General features: G+C 31.3%; 1 protein-coding gene across 8 annotated transcripts in view; it reads left to right on the forward strand.

Annotated features, from left to right (window-relative positions):
* LOC116768754 (CUGBP Elav-like family member 2) overlaps window positions 1–18,434 on the forward strand; it is a 202,225-nt gene that overhangs the window by 171,052 nt on the left and 12,739 nt on the right. The gene's annotated exons all lie outside the window — the stretch shown is intronic.

Consider the following 18,434-nt stretch of genomic DNA (forward strand, 5'->3'; position numbering starts at 1 on the left):
TCTTCGTTGGCTTTTATTAAAAAAAATATCCACATAAATAGTAAGTGAAAAAACTATTATATATTGTATGTCAACGGACAGTTTTATCAATAAATAATACGAATGAAATTCATAAAGAGTCAACATTCCTGTTTAATAGTAACCCTCTCTGAGTTCTCCCAATGAAAAATGGTCCAGCGAATTGTTTTATCGATTCTTTACTCATAAATATAGGTCCGGGATGAATTCCAACGAAGGGTCGAAATACCGGAATACTTTTCGCGGTTTCGCCAAACGATATTCAGCCGAATTGTTGGAAATTTTTGAACATTTAATTAGATTAATTCGTTCACAAATTACATTTAAACGAATAAAAGTTTAGATTTTCACGTCACGGATATATGATCTGTGAAGTTTAATGAAATATTAAGAACATTTTGAACTATCACAAATTATTTAGTTACACAATATGACGTGTGACTTGTAAGCAGTAATGGACGCTGTCATGTATTTATCGGTAAAAAACGATAATAAAAATTATGATACATGCAATCCAAAAAGTATGTCACTTTATTTAATTTTCAATGAAAACTATGTTTTTGTTCGCTTCCATTAGTTGAACAAATGTTTATTGTTTCCACAATTGTCTCAAAAAAACTCCTCTGACGCATCGGTCATTAGTACTAGAAATAAAACGGGACCAGCCTAAATAGATCTCTTAGTTTGCTATTATTTGACAACGTTTCGGTGTTTAGTTGTAGTCGAGGGGTTCATCGCTGTTTGGTCGGTTATATAAATAGTGTTGTCACTTAACAGACGGCCTTACGGTTCCGAATACCGATGCATAACCGATTTGGAACGATGGCGCGTCACTCATCGCATCTGACGGACGGTCTTTTTATAATTGGATGTATGGAAAGTGTTGTATTTTCAAACAACGTGTTTGTGAAACGAACAGCTAATTGTTTTAGTGGCATTAGTGAAACAAGAAGTTGATGTCATACGTTTACATGAATGGATATTGATTTATAGTTTATTTAAATTGCTCGACAACTTTTAATTTTCGTTGATCACTAACGATTCGACATTAGAATATTACGTGGTCATTTGATTTATTAATTTAAAGACACTGTATTGTTGGTTACATTTTTTTTTAATAATTTAAATACTACAACACAGTCTCTTGTTTCTGTATTAATTTTAATAGCTAGTTCCACATTTTAACTGCTCGTTTACAATCCGTCATCAGTCCGCCAATTACATTTAATGTGAAAATAACAAGATTTTAATGTGATTCTATTAATAAATAAACAATAGCTTCTAGTGGAAAGGTCGAGATTGGATTGTCGCTGCCAAGTCTGTTTCAGTTGCTTGTGCGCACATCAATTATGCTATGGATTCCACGGGTTAGCTTGGACCACTGACATCGATAATAAACCGTCGTAATGCTATTAAAACAAGATGTAAAACAATTAATATTATACTAGCTATTGTAGCCGACTTTGATCGTGATCTTTTTCCACAATCGTACTTCACAAATATAAAAACGTTTATTAAAATCCTGTTCAAGAAAAATGGTCTCTGGTATCGATGAGCTATTAAAAGGACTAAAATCAGAAGAACTGGCTTTTTCTAAAGATTGTGTATTAATAAGTTTTGTACTTAACAAAAATATACATACACATACGTATGGTTTAATTCTGACTGTTAACTGTGTTAGAAAATTAACGAAATATATTTTTCTCTGTTATTAGTCGGACCTCTTTAAATATTTTTAATTCGAACAGAGTAACATCCAACAACCTCCAGAACCGACGCAATTAAAAAAAGGACACTTTTCCACCCATTATACTTTTCAACCCCTCATAATTAATGGTCCCATTATTTTGATTGTATTTTGGGTACTTTTTATTTTAATAAATGTCACCTTTAAACAGTCGGAAATTGAAATAATGCTTCCAAAACATCGATATCACAGATACAATCCCGACTACATGATTTAATGTTTACGTTTTTACCTAGCAACAATCGGACACGAGAGTATTACTATATTAAAAAAAAAAGATTTTTAGAGCTAGTAACACATAAATAATTAATGTATATAAAAAACATTTTAAAAAATTTAAATTTGTATATGCTCCGTTGCCATAATAATGAGTCAACAATTCTCAATTTGTCTGCATATTAAGTGGCACAAAACAATTAGTCTGGACTAATTAACAAATGGTTCGACATAATTATGCATTTTTATACGGTTCAATTTCGTTAATTATTTTTTATTGCGTAATTAATATTATATCCCCCTGTACAGAAGAATCTAAATTTTTCCAGATTAGCGGGAATAACATAAATATCGTGATGAAATAAATAAAAACGTAAAAATGCTCATAAATATAATCGAATTAAATAGGAAAGTTTCAACGACTAGCATCATTCACGTTTTAATAAAAGAATTCAAAGAATCCCACGTATCTAACAAAAGCATCAGAGTTTCTTATTAGAAGAAAACTAGCCGGTGTCTGATAGAGAAGTAAAAAACGTTTACTCTTTGAGAATATTCGCTTTGTAGCTCCGACTGAACTCTTTGTGCTGGTTTTTGAATGTGGAAAGATAATACCGTATCATGCATGAAATGCGAAAAGTCTATCTCATAGCTTATTAGAAATTAACGTTAATTAAATATAGAGAGATTTTTCGTATTAATCTCGATAGATTTTTCATTCCAATCCTAAATATCATAATTGTATTTATGTCCTGTACTTTAGTCTTTGATTTAAAAAAAAACAACTTTTTTATACACAGTTTGCTTACAAAATACTCATTAATATACTTTAAATCTTTAGTACAAAAAAAGATCTCTCTCACTAGCTGCAAGACGGTCTCTTCTCTATGCAGAGTAGTTGACGGAATAATTTAAACTCTGTAATCATATAAGATAAATTACAAAACGATTCCTGTTAAGGAACGGATCCCAAACGAACTTTATTTAATTCGACGTCTTTGTTATAATAAATGTATATGTAATTTCAATATATTTATCACACCAATGGATCCTCCGTCGGTTTGTCTTTGCGAACCTTAATTTATAAATTGATTTATATTCAGTGATTTAATTAATTTTCTAAAGTAAACAAAACGTTGTAAAGTCTCGTCAGTTTGAAGCGATTGAAATGTTAATTCTATTATAAATCTCCTGTCAATAAGTCCGTTCGACGGTTCTCGGCCGCAAATTTAATACTCTGAGATTTCGGATTACGATCATATCTATAAATGAGTCTTATTTCATAGGAACGGGTCATTTTAGATAGTCAATAAGAATCATTTTTCGACTGTACTCTAAGTGAGGAAACTATTGAAATAAATATGAAACGTTCTTTTTTACAATTGCTTTGATATGTGTATCTTCCTAATAATGTATATGTATAATTAAAATGTTCATCGAAGGATATTATGTGTTTTAAAATGACGTCACATATTTTACATCCCACCGACGTATGGATTATCGGCAAAATATGAATTACAGTTATTCAATTTAATCGAAAATGAACTCGAATACAAAAGCTATTAGGTTCGTTTAGCATTGACATGTTCGTTTGGTTGTTTAGAGCTCTCTGTGGGCTTACAGACTTTGCTTTCAAGTTTTCCGATTTAAGTTTGCTCGGATTTAGATTAAGACTCTGTTTTATTACGTTCCGTTCAATGTTTGGGAGCAGTGTTTTAGGTAACATTGGTTTATAATTATAATTTTTTGTATAAACGTTTAGCTAATTTTAATATCAATGGTGCTGTTCAAAGACAAATAGTCTTTAGTGTTGACTTTATAAACCTTAACGACAGCGTCTGAATGGGTTGTACATTCATTCGTTCGAGCGGACGTACAGCGCGCGGCTCGCATAATAAACTACAAAGTTAGAATGGATACAGACTTGTATAAGCGTTTTGTTCTCAAAGTATTGTTGCAGATCCATTCTTTTTTCTACATCTTTCTCTCATTCAATAGATCCATTTAAAATATGCTCCCTTTGATCTGATACAATTCTGAAATCGATGAAGTATTCATTGATGGCTAAAAACACATAAAATATGCAATGACAGTATTTGATAATGAACGTTGTAATAAAATTAAATGTTACGAGAGCACATGAAACGACTGTAAAATTTGCATAATATTATTTTATTATGTTTTATTTTTAACTATGTCATTATTATTTGATAATTAAAAATATATTAATGGGCGTTTATTTAACCGAGCGTGTTATAATTCCAGTGTGTTAGATACCTACAATAAAGATCAATGAACTATGGCAGGACGTCACGAATTCATGTCATGAACGGGACCTTCGCTTGGGTCCTTATTGTTTTCTCTAGATACGGATGTAATGGGACTCTTTGTTTTATTTTTATATAAGTGTTGATTTGATATTGCAAAGATATTTTTTTTTATTTTGATATTCCTATATATTTTGTAATCCATTTATTAAGTAGGTGGTGAATATAAAACATGTATGTGTCTATGAGTAAATAAACTGCCATTTTATTTATTCACTAGCGTCTTTATCCCGAGCATATCGAAAGATCCAACGAACGGACAAAATCAAAAGATCCCTCTATATCAGAAACTACTTTTGGTACGAACGTTTAGCCGGGCCCTGAATAAGTAATACGTAGCTCGAATTCGGTTACTAAGGCGATACAAAGTGGTCCGAGGTGACTAAATTTATGTATATTTACTAATTCACTAACAGGATTCGTACAAATGGACTCTTATCCTTAATGCAAACCCAATTTGACATTGAGAATGATTCTATTTTTGATTTTGGTATATTAAATCGATTTATGCTCAGAGTACTTAGTAACTTTACCTGTGTGAAATACGAGTGCCTTAGTGACTCACCTTATTCGTCAGCCTACATAAAGTTGGTTACGCATTCTGCTTAATAGTTAACGATATTTAAAAATACGGGCCTAAAAGGCTGGCTGTCATATCATAATATTTTTCCTTGCCTGTTATGAATGTCGTGCATGCATGTTATTCGTAACCTGACATGGATGACAGCATATTTTTTTGGAAAAGATTTAAATGTATACAGAACGCTCTAACCTAAAGTCCCTCGATGCATCCACGTGACAGAATTTCACAACATGCACAACTAGGTCCCACCCAGGTGTTAAATAAATGCTATCTATTAATATGTGTATGAAATTTAAAATGTTTTGCAGACATTTAAATTAGATTTATAACATGGATTACTCCTTGCAGCGATTGATAGACGTTTTCATGTAAAACTTTGACAGCCGCTAAACGGTGGAGCATAGACAGGATAATTAACAGACGGCTTGGGCTTTTTACGATATCTGCTAACACCGATAGTTTACAGGGTATACATATATGTAAACATATTTAAAAAAATTTAGAATATCTGTTTGTAGCGTTAAAATGACCTCCTTTTTACTAAATTAATAAAACTAAAATAAAATTCCATAAAATGTTTCTATTTTATTTTCTTATTATTCATTCTAATATAAATACCTTTTCTATTTACAATATGTCACATGTATAAAAATATATTTTTTATTATACATAATACATGTGTGTATATGGTATCGAAATATGTACATTCAGCAATACAAGATGGCGTCCGAAACTGTAGGCTGAATAAAACAAGCAGTGACGGCTTAAATATTACAAGCGAAACTCATTTCATAGGAAATATGTTAATGATTCGTCGACTCGCGCTTTAATTTTACGAATAAACAGTAGTTCCCAAACTATTGTTATTTTCAACTGGATATTGCGATTTTATTTATATTTTATGTACTATATCTTTTATAACAACATTTATCACAAAATATATACCTATATATATATAATTAGCATACCGTGGCTGACATGTTTGTAAAATTAATTGTATATCAAATACGTGTCATTTGTCAAATATCAGTCTAAAACAGGTCTAATGCGGGTCTTATACAGATCTAATACAGATCTTTGTACGTATGAGCCGTGTTACATGACACAACTATAGATAGCATTTCACCGCGTCTGAGCCGCGAGTAATTCGCGCCCCTCAATTGGCATTAGTAGGCGTAGGGCTGTCAAATTTTAGGTATGATTAATTATTTACACGTGTTAAAACACAATGTACATAATTAAATTACACATAACCCTATTACGACACGCAAAACGGTATATTAACAATATATGGATATTTTATATCAGATGTAGGATTTTGAGAGCCAACTCTTACGCCGTCCAAGATTATTGGGTGAAATAATTATGAAATATAATAGAATATAGAAACTGAACTTTAAACAAACCAATAGAATAGATGTAAGTATATATAGTTATCATCGATTAATAGAAATGTAATTTTAGTATATTGATATGGCAACCCTGTTTCATTCATTTAACTATAGCCGGCTCCCTGAGGATGTTACATCGGCATTAATTATCTATTGACAACGCGTACTTTGGACGTAACTCGCTCAGCTCACAATTTAGATCCAATTTTACAATACAATCACCACTTGGGCTAGTTTTCGTATTCCGCAAGCGACACATTGCCGGTTCGAATCCCGATATGTGTTACAACTAAATGTCTACATTCTGTTTAATATGCATTTGTACCAAGAATGTTTGTTGAAGCAAAAGAAAAAACAGCAATTATTTAGAAATGATTTAAATACTATTTTTATAATACTAATCAGATATCTGTAATTAAATTATAATATCATAATTAATTCTCACTTTCACATTGACCTTAACAATAAAAAAACAGAATCTCGTTAATCTACGAATTTTCATTAAAAATTCTTTCTTTAAATACCAGTACACTTATTATCCTCTTAAGTTTTTCATTGGAAGATTTTGGGTCCATCCATCATTAAATTAATTCATGTATATATGTTCACTCCAAAATATGTGACTGATGAAAACTTTTCATTCACAATGACCTTATTCGTTAGAATTTGAATTCTGCCAAGCTTCCAAATATTTGTATAAAATATACAAACGTAACTATAACTTCATCTGAGACGTTTTATACTTCTTTTTAAATAGCGTAACTGGATAGTGCCTGACTGTCATTCCTCCTATTGGTAGGTGGAAATGAAATCGTAGGCAGTGAATAATCTGTCTCAGTAACCAATGTGTCAGTGCCTGTTCACTCTAGCCTTAATGGCCCTAATTATAATTGAAAGGAAACACAGAAACAGGCGACTTGTGCTAATCCTCCTCTATATGCATGAGTAATGAATAAGTGTGCCCCTTAATCTGGATTTAATGAAGGTCTACAACAAGAATATGGAGGCCCGGCGTTCGTGCCGCTGTACGATGGTAGAAGGGGGATGCAGGAATGAAAAATTGCAATTCCTGCGTACACTCTCCATATAGTACTCTATAAAAAAACTAGACGCTGACTACTTTTCAACTGTGCTCAAGACAGATTAGTTTGATTTTAACAAAGTTGATGTCACCAATAATGGCTATTGCTGGTCTCTTCACCTACTACCATACTTTTATGCGGACAACAAGTCTTCATTCAGCTGCCTGATCTTTAGACTCAATGAACATCCCAAAATTACCATTCGAGGAAATCTCACTACCTAATAACTAATGGCGATCGAACTTATTCAAAATCCTCTCTGAAAGGTTGCAGTTAAGGTGAAAGGACACTTTTTGGCGTTAGAGACACAATTAACTTTTGGTGGCGTAAAATTTAGGTACAACATCAACCGACGCAATACGTACTCGGTTCCAGGGGTCATGTTATATTACTGTCAATTAGCATATGAAGAAGTCAGCTCTGATTTGCATCTTGAACCACTTAACTAAAGCCACCCAGACTTAGAGTTTACGAATAACAAGATCTGAAACTAAATGTTTCTTATTCGACCCTTATTTTGGTCTAGAACTTTAAAATTTTATCTTAGGACTATTAAATTCTAGTAATGAATGGTAACAATATGATTATCAATGTTTTTTCTATACAATATGTCTACTTGTTTGTTCCATTTTATCACCTAAAAATTGTTAAGTCAATAGATGATGTTTTAAATATCTATTGTAAATTTTGTCACGGATCCAGTCGCGGACAAGAGTTAGTAGTATAAAATTACAAATTAAAAGTGATATCGAAATTTGTAATGATTTGAAACAAAATAAATACATACTTAGTTAATAAAGAAGCTAATAATTAATGTAACAATTTTGTATGTTTTCATTAAATGAATCCTTTAAACTTTAATGTTTCTTTCTTTCGTAATATCAATAATATTAATTTAGCTAAGCATTTATTTTATACGATAAGTTATTATTATGTATGTAAAATATTCACAAGCTATCACGAATATGCGGCGCTATTCATTTGCGGTGTCGAATGCCTTAGTGAGGATTTAGCATACTTGTGTGTTTGTGTGTGTGATGTTTAGCTAATGTACGCTCTGTGTTCACAGGTGACATATTATATCCGTCAGGGTTGACGGTGATTAGAAGTTCGTGTATCACACAAATTACTACCGACGCTGAACGGTTAATTGTTACTTGTTACGCTCCACAGATTATTAATGAGATAATCGACGTACAGGCTCAATAATTCAGAATAGGCACTATAAATTAGTTTCCATTTAAACATTTATTTTAAAAAACGGAAAATAATTAAAAAGATTTATCATAAAGGAACGATCAACACAGCCCTGATATTAGCAGACAATATCAATCACTCTACCAACCCTGGCCTTGAGTGTGGAAATATCTGTATTCGGTTTGTGTGTTTCTGTCTGAGTGTGTCATATTATGTATGCATGTGTGTCTTTCTTCGTGTGTGTATGTAAGTGTGTGTGTGTGTCACATAGGAATGATAACAATGCATCTGTTATGCCGACTTCACACCTCGCAGTTAAAGCGATAGTCTCCGAAGATTATCACGGTTAAACCGGCGCGAAGTGGCGAATAACAAATTAATGTCATACGTTCGTGTTTAACACTGGAGTACTATGAATGTTTTCCACGATAACGATGAAGTCAAACAATTTTTTGTAGGAATTAAGCGAAAAAATGTTATCAGTTATACACAAGCTGACATTTGCTTTTGGTAGAATTTAATATTAAAGTAGACCTTTGTAATATTTATAGATTTGCTAAATAAATGCTTGTGTAGAATATAATCATCCTACAATAAACATACAGAGACATATTTATAAGGTTCAAAACCCGTGATCCTGCAAATATACATTGTCTGTAATGTTGGAGTATTCCTAGTTTTAATTATAAACATTTTTAATATATTAAATCTGAATATTCACATGTTAAGTGTAATTATTTTTGTATAACATTAGTTATCGCGTGGAAGGTTTAGTTGAATTTTACAATATACGCGTTATCTTTACATATTTAAGTGATGGCTTGTCATTTTTACGAACTGTGCCAGCTTGTTAACATTAAACAGAGATGCTTTTTTTTTGAGAACTTTTTCTACTGTATTTTATTGGTACATTTACTAAAAATTTTACAATATTATGTCATATCTTTAGTTTTCTTTTTGTAACTTTTACCGTTCTAAGTTTAAGCCTAATAAGAAAAGTTTGGTCTCTTAACTAGGCTTGAGGGTTAAAATAGGTATGTGAGTATATATGTACAAAATTCTTGACTAGAATATGAAAATATAAAAAGCAGACAGTTGTATCAACAAACAAATGCTGCAAGCATATTATATCAATAAGTTTCAAAGGTTTCAAACAAGGTTCTCTTTTTTCAGACGTCTGACTAATTGGAAAAAGCCTTAAAAACCCACAAAAATAGCCAACCGCCGCGTTTATAAGCAAATAATAAAAAAAATATGAATTCCACATGCTTTATTATCCAACACTGTAAATCGGATCTTGTAATTAAAGCACCCATCATCGTTGGTAACCATAACTCATAGTTTACTCAACTGATAATTCATATTGAATATTCACGGAGTTTAATTATTCTCGTACTGCTAATGTACACACTGACTGCTCAGATTTTCTAGACTTCTTTAATATTTGATACAACTTCGGGATAGCATAGATCCAATCTGAACATGTAATTCTGTGTGACGGTACCGTCCGCAGCGGATGTAAGAATAGCTATAAATCAAAACCTAATATCGTACACCCGATCGTTTTATCGCGTCGATATATTACTTATGGAAATTTTTAAAGATTTCACCCTCCGGTTTCGACTTGAGAAATGTTGAAAGTTACTCGTTTGATACATTGTTATAATATGTAATATATTTTCATGTTCCCGTGTTACGATACGTGTGTGAGATGTTATATCCTTGCGGGATAGGTTTTAAAATTTTACACATCTCACACTAGACAGCCAATTCCTCTGGTACTTATAGATAGTGAGATTTCGATTGCAGGCTCAAAATAACTTGTCTGTCTTACATTCTAAAGTCTGTATAAGACACCTACCCGTCTAGTATACGGTAATGCGACATAAATCCCCCGGATATAATACTTCCCCATCCAATACAAGATTGTGACACGTGTAGATACTACTTCTATGAGCTTACCACTATTGTTTATTTTACTTCTTTGCTACTGTTTGTTTTTCTTTTTCATTTAAGTCAAGCGAATATCTCGAATGACCGTGCAAATAAAAAAAACATATATTTGTGTTTAGAAAAGCTTTTTCAAATATACACATATAAGTTATAAATACAATTAAACTAACTGAAAATTTTCCGGGTTAGAACAAAATTTGGTTACATTTTAAACGAATGGAATTCCGTTTACACTTGTAACTTTAAGAATTAAAGTATTATTTTCGACGGTTACTTTAAAACCATGTTAAAATTTACTACTCATCATATTGACTTTTTTAGGAAAAATATATCATATTCCTACGGAAAAAACACTGATATATTTTATATAAATAGACTTAATAAACGAATATTAATTATAATTATAAGTATTCCTGAAACATCGACGTTTGTATCAGCCGTAATTAATTTTCGACATAGCATATTACAATATAGCTCCGTATTTTCAATACTTGAACGATGATGTTTTCTCAATAAAATTATTTTCCATCAAGTATATTAAATTTTCCTACACAATAATAATAATCATCCTTTAATATTATCATGCTTTATATAACAGGCTAAATATTGACAATATTAAATAGGTTATAGAATATATTTTGTTCCTTGGAAAAGTTTTTCTTTGAAATGTTTATTAGATTTGTTATTAATTTCATATTAATCTGTCATTATCACAACAATATTTTTTTTACACACGACCCAATAATATAACTATTAAGTTTTAAATCTTAATTTTATATTACTGCTTACCATATTTTATGTAATATTAATCGTTATTATAATATTGAAAGCCGTAAAAAATATATATTTTTTTTAACTGAATTTTTTTAATTTTTATGAACATAAGTGAAAATATGGGCGGAACACCATAAAAACACTAACACTTTAAGCTCCAATTACCCGATTTTACATAAAACTAGCGTGCAGTCAAAATGTGAGTTACAAACTGTGGGTCATTCAAATTACAGATATTATTATAAGCAAATTATATGGAAGGCAGCGGTTCAGGTGTCGGAATTACTGCCTGTGAATCAAAATCACCGATGCCGTGCTTATGTTTCATTAAAAAAAATATACACTCTGTTTTGTATTGTATTAAACTTCAAACGTCTGTATAAAATGGGATAGTTCACTAATGAGTCTCCTAAATAGAACCCATTAACAAGCACGTTCAAGAGCTTGTATAAGTCCACTAAATCCATATAAATAGGATTTCTGATACAGACGCGTCTCAAGTATCCTCCCAACGACTACTTGATCCCCAATTAAGACCTACTCGATACCTGGAATTATCTCGAAATCGAATCGATTTGATAGTCATAAACAGACGAGGTACAACACTACTTGTGTAGTGCAGGATGGCAACAGGACAAAGAAAATACTTATGATATTTATCAATGATTTATTTTGGTCTATTTTAATCCAACCACAATAAGTAATATATAGTGTTTTAACAAAACAATGATGGTTAAACAGAATTAAGCTCTTAAAAGATAAAAATAAAGATAATATTCTTATGATTTTATTATGTAAATATATTACCAGCATCTAGTGCACTCTATATACGAAGGACATATTTTATTGAAGGCGCTCAACATGCTATCGCTCCCTATACAATTAAGATACCCAATAACTCAGGTATGCTCTTGGATCAATTCGGTACTGAACCGCTGGTTACCAAATATTGACACTCCATGCCGTGAATGTTTACCACTTCTGTATGTCCATTTTATTAATGTAACTCCACTGCATCTGGTTTAGTGTAACTGAACTCAAATCCAGAATACTGTTTACTGTTCTCTTATAACTAAAATTAAACAAATTGAGAATTTTTAAAATATTTAACATTTAGTATTTAATAATTAGAATGTAATATTAGTTTTATTAAAAAAAAATATAACTATTCAATCTTTAATATTCGTGGATTCCCTTATTAATATATAATTTAAATCAATGAATTAATCCTTAAATTTTTCTTTGTTTTCAGGTAAGATACGCATGTTAATCAAATATACGGTGACAATAAAGATTTAAGTAAGATACACAATCGATAACTATAGACACAAAAACTATTTTATGATATCGTATTCCTAAATTTTGTTATTCAAAATGGTTGTTGTTCAAAATTTTGAACCGGGAAAGTAATTCGATTACTCAAAAACCCCGGTATTGAAACCTAGTGAACTTTGACTGTTGTTTATTGCGCATCCCTCGGTAAAAATTACTTTTACTGATGGAATTTAACCTAATTTACACCTCCATATAAAGGAGCTTCGGGTCTTGTGAAGTTTGTAGGGCTGCGGATTGAGTCAAGTATATTCGGTTTAGACAGACTGCGTTTATTTTGAAATATGTATATGCTTTCAAACGAAATCAAAAAAGAAGGCATTTAATGTACATTATTGTTTGTACCTCGTATTAAGATGTTTACTTAATTTATCATTCTTTTAGCATTCATAAACTTGTATATAAAGAAGGAACATATCTCCACCAACTACTTTTATTGCATATAGTTAAGTCCCTCTTGTTTAAACTTTCAGATAATTCAAATTGTTTTATTCGACGCCGCCTTTATTGTAGGTTTACTATGAAGTAGGTTTTTTCATGTAATCATCGCCAAGAGCAATAACACTAATGTTTTACAATTGCGTCAGTTATGTGTGATGACGTCACCATTTCATTTTCTCACACATTTCGCGTGATTCGCGGGGGAGCCGTACAGACGGTTTTAATTAATTTTCATAGCATGCGGTCGCCCGCTTATTAGATGAGATGAATGCATCTAGTTTGTTGTTTTGAAAAAGTTTCATACAATTCATTAAAATGTATTACGTACGAAGCTTTGTTATGATTTAAAAATCTTAACAATAATTTTCTTCTGTAATACTCATTATCAGTGTTAAAATTTAATTTTGAAATGAGACTTAATTCAACTTAAATTGATTAAATCAATATTATCATATTTATCAAGAATATATGAATATGCCATTTAATATGTTTACCAGTATATATGTAGTTTCAAACGCAAAAAAATTAATGACAATTTACTATATTTTTTTTTTTGTCAGACATGTTACTGTACACCGCAACATGTCTTCATACAGCCAACATGTCTTACGTCGTCTACATAGCGTTTGCTTACATTAGACCACTCACCATTGTCTCCGCAAATGCACGTTTTGTGTACAATGCAGGCTTAGGAACAAAGTTTTATTCGTAAACACATTCCTATATTCATACAGGGAAGACATGTTATGATATATTGTTAATTGTATCTGTGTATCAATCGACGCTTTTGTTTGATTATATAAATAAAATTGTATGCTATTAAAAATAACGTAGACCTATTAAAAATTAAATATAACGTATTTCGCTATTATGAACAAGATTACTGGTATCTGTCATTGGAATATATAAATTTATAGCAAGCACAATCTGCATTTAACGCCATTAAGTGCGAACTACGAACAAATTGTTTAAATTTAATTTATAAATAATGAGTAAACGTATTATATTCGTAAATGTATGAAAATTGTTAATGTTCAATTAAAGAAATGTGATAATTTATTACGATAAGTGTTTACAATCGCTTAAAATCACATAAACTGACATTACTTTTGAAACTTTTTATAAATATAGGTTACAAAAATATTAAATAAATAAATATTTAAGAGGGTTCTTAGTAAGTTTGTTGTGTACGATATTTATACCTGTATAGACATCTTGTCAATTCATGTACACTTTGAATTGTGACGTTTCCCTGAAGCGTTTCAAATAATTTTCCTCTCAGCTTACAGCGAGTGAGACTCCCACTTTTATTGTATTGTGTTATATGTGAATACCTTCCCCTCACATCAAAAGCCGTCAAAGAAATAATACGCAGCCATTTTTATTACTCTTTAACAAACGGCATTGAAGTGTCAATGTATTGATATAATATAATAATAATTTTATTTGTTACAGTAGGCATGTTTGATATTAAAATAAAGAAATATTAATAGCAGTTTTCAAAAATATACTGAATGAGGTTAAACATAAGTTTCTTCACGTGTTAATACACGAGACATCAGACAGTCTGTGAGGTGCCTAATTTACATAATTCATTTTCTAGCCACTAGACGCGCTGGCTTTCGTTAATACAGTCTGTAAAGTTGAATGTTTACGAGTTTAAGTAACCTAAGTTGACAGGAGAGTAAATATTTATAAAAGATACAAGTTACAAGCGAAAAATATGAGAATATCCACTGTGAAGTTAAAGTAAATAGGTTGGAAACTTTGAATTTAAACGAAAACTCTAGTTTTTGAGTAATTTTAATGATATAGGTTGGTAATTTTAATAATTTGGATGCTGTTATAGCATTTTTATTTCCAATTTCTGCAGCATCTTCGTACAGTAATAAGACCGTATGCGTTGTAACGGGTTGCAACTGTGAAGGAAATCTGAATTGCGTATGAGTCGAGTTGGAAATCAATTCCGATACCAATACGTAGATGTAACTGAAAGTTTGCGCATTTTTCTCATCCTACGCGATGATTGCTTCGGTTCTCATTATTCTTTCAAATTTATTCCACGTTAGCAGGCAGCAGCAGATATTTTAAAGTGAGACGATATTTCTTACGATCATTTATTGCTGTGACGTCCTTAAACGTTGCAGTCGTAAATTAAATAGTAAATGTTCATTTTATCGGCGATCCATCTGTTTCCACCTGACCTGTGTAAAAAGTTGTTTAATTATTGTTTATAAATATCAATGGAAACTTCCTATTTGTTGTTAAAACTCTCAGAATTGTAAAGGTCTTTAAATTATTTATTGAAGATTTTTAAATTATGAACCTAACGAGTGCTCCGCGGAGTCTTTACTTTATAAGAGAGATGATTTTTGGTGATCAATTGGCTTCACGATAACTTAATCCTTCTAAACGCTTGTAATGTAAAATGATTATTGAATTTGGAAAAATATAGAGAGTACTAATATTTTTATTACTATTCTCGATTGTTACTCACTTTATTCCTATTCTCACCGATATCTTTGAAGACTATCTTTCATACGGCGAATGAATGTCTATATGAAAACAGTTCGTTCGAAAATGAAAATCCAGTATCATTCAGAATGAAAGTAGATGGGGGAATGGAAACCAAATAATTTCCGTCGACGCCGGTCACTCAGCTTGGTTTCAAAAAGCCTCAGCAAATTGTTATTTTCATATCTTATTTTAAAATTATTTTGCTCCAGCGGACATATTGATCAAACGAACGTGAGATTTATTGACATTACTATAAAAATGCACATCATTTGGGCACAGGAAAAGTACTGTTTAGATGTCAATGAGGACTTTTTTATGAAACACTTTGCAGTTATCTCAAAAAATATTGAGCTATCTTTATTTGTTGTATGTTATTTATACTTTGTATAAACACTAGTTGGTCAGCTTTATCTTGCAAATAAGAAAACTTTGTTAGCATATCAAGCAACGCCCGCAAATCAGCTGGCTATATGATACATATATGTGTATTTATTTTAATTACTATAGATTTAAAAAAATCCCTGATATACAGAAACGTGTTTATATTATTTAATTACATAAGTTTCAGACACTACTAAGCAAAATTCATAACATTATATTAACATAAAAATCTCACAGATTTCAATGTCCCAACTCTAGACCATAAAGTATACTTTGGTTCACAATAATTTTGAACCAACTGTATGATTTCATAGAGGCGATTAACAAAATTAGCGTCGCAGTTTCAATTGCACTACGAATTGGCCGACCGCCAGTATGTTATAACAATATTAAATTCGCAAATCTTTACGGTGGCTTCCCGGAACGCAGACCAAGCCAAAAATTAAGGCACGATGAACCGAAAGTTGTACGCAGCTTAAGTTTATTTTATTTCACTGCACTTTAAAATTTATTATTCTCCGAGTTTTCCTGGATTTAATTCAGTTTTATATAAAATTTTGTCTAGCTGAACAAACGTTACTATGCACAGGGAACTAATATATATATATATTGCACGTGATTTTATTGTGGAACAACCTTATTTAAAGAACAGTAATGTAGTGGAATAAAGGTTATCAGACAAGAACAACACAAAACGACCGCACACTTCAAGCAGTAAAAGCACAATAGAATACCGAAGCATCCGAAACCACAACAGCGCAACACTATTAACTGAGACGTTCAGAAAACAAAAAAATATATATCGATAAATATTATATTCTTATTAGAGATTGCGAACGCTTTGAAAATATCGATATTGTCGATCATAATAACTATTCACACGTACTTGTCGACATGAAAACAAATACGGCTTATTTGAATTCTTTATACCAATAAGAATACTCTGAAGATTTAGATCACGATTAATATTACAAAGCTTCAGTAATTGAGATTCTTGATATTTGACAATAGTGGAGTCAAATTATTGTATTCATTATCTTTGTGTAATTTTGCTGTAACCTTTCAGCTGAATAGATTTAACAGCAATATCATATTTCAAACATAATTTCACATTTCAACATTAAACTGATGGAGGTTCTCAGGTGACTAAAACATATTTATCTCCTAACATAATCAAGCGTTATGAAGTAATTCACACGGCGAGTGAGTTTTAATTAAATCGACTTAAAAACAAAGCTGCTGTCTCTTAAGTGAGGCTCAGTAACTAAATCCTTTCCATTATTACTATAATACAATACGGCTGTACGTGTAAAATAAACCGTTTAAACGCTTCGTTATTAAAAAGAAAGTTATTTTAGTATATTGTATAATATATCCAAGCTTAAGTATTTAATGAAAATGAAATATATTGTCGTCATAAAGGAAAAAACGAAATCTTTTTATACTATAGTGTCAAAGCCTTGTTAGATCGATCAGGCTTTCGGTTAGTGTCAACAAACGTTGACCCACATTCGTAAGCTAAACAGAACCTACGTTTTCCTTAGCGTATAACGTTAAAGTAGATTATAATTCACACTCGAAGGGTCTGTAATAAACAGCAGATGCCTAATCTGCGTATCTTACGTACAATATTAGGTGGAGCTATGTAAGCGAATTAAAGGGGTATAGTTCAATGATAATTATGCAGTAATTGCTTCCTTCCTAAGCGCCAATTACCGAGGAACATGTGTGCGAACACTTGGTTTATAATCACCGAGCGCGTTTATTATGTTGCTAGATTTGAAATGTTCAATATAACAAACATGTTAACGATTAACATAGGATGTGTAGTTTAGATTGTCTGTTAAATTTTAATAGCTCAGATCAATGCTAATAGAAAATACAAAATTATAATTCTCTCATGTCTGAAATCATTTTTATAACATTTTTAAAACTCGTGAATATGAGATTGAATGAATGTAATATGATATTGCGTCTACTGAAGCTAAGTTCAATATCACTTTACGTCGACGGAATCCGAGTGTGAAAACTGTCGCTGAATCTGTGATGGAAATAAATAAACCAGCCAACCAGCGGCTCGGATGTTTTAACTGCTTTTGACAAATTTGTTGCCAGTTAATGAGAAAGTAATTAGTTTGCGACTTAACATTAGTTCCGCGGTGTAAGTAGAATAAATCCCTCTCCGGCATAACTTTAATGGCGCTCGATTTGATTTTTTTTTTTATATTATTTTTTCCACTGATTTACTAGATCGAAATGTCCTGAGGATAAAAACAATAGACGTGTAATAAACAAAGATTTCCGCATCACAGAACGATTGTGATTTGAAAGTTAAACAATGCTTATAGGCATTCGATTTTGTGCCAATTAATTGCGATTTTATATACCTTTTAATCGTCTGTTATAGCATTTATTTTATTTTATTAGTTATGCACTTGTTTTATAACATATATTACATAATATTTATGCTATAAA

Source organism: Danaus plexippus, chromosome 4, assembly GCF_018135715.1.
Source record: "Danaus plexippus chromosome 4, MEX_DaPlex, whole genome shotgun sequence".
NCBI classification, from domain to species: domain Eukaryota; kingdom Metazoa; phylum Arthropoda; class Insecta; order Lepidoptera; family Nymphalidae; genus Danaus; species Danaus plexippus.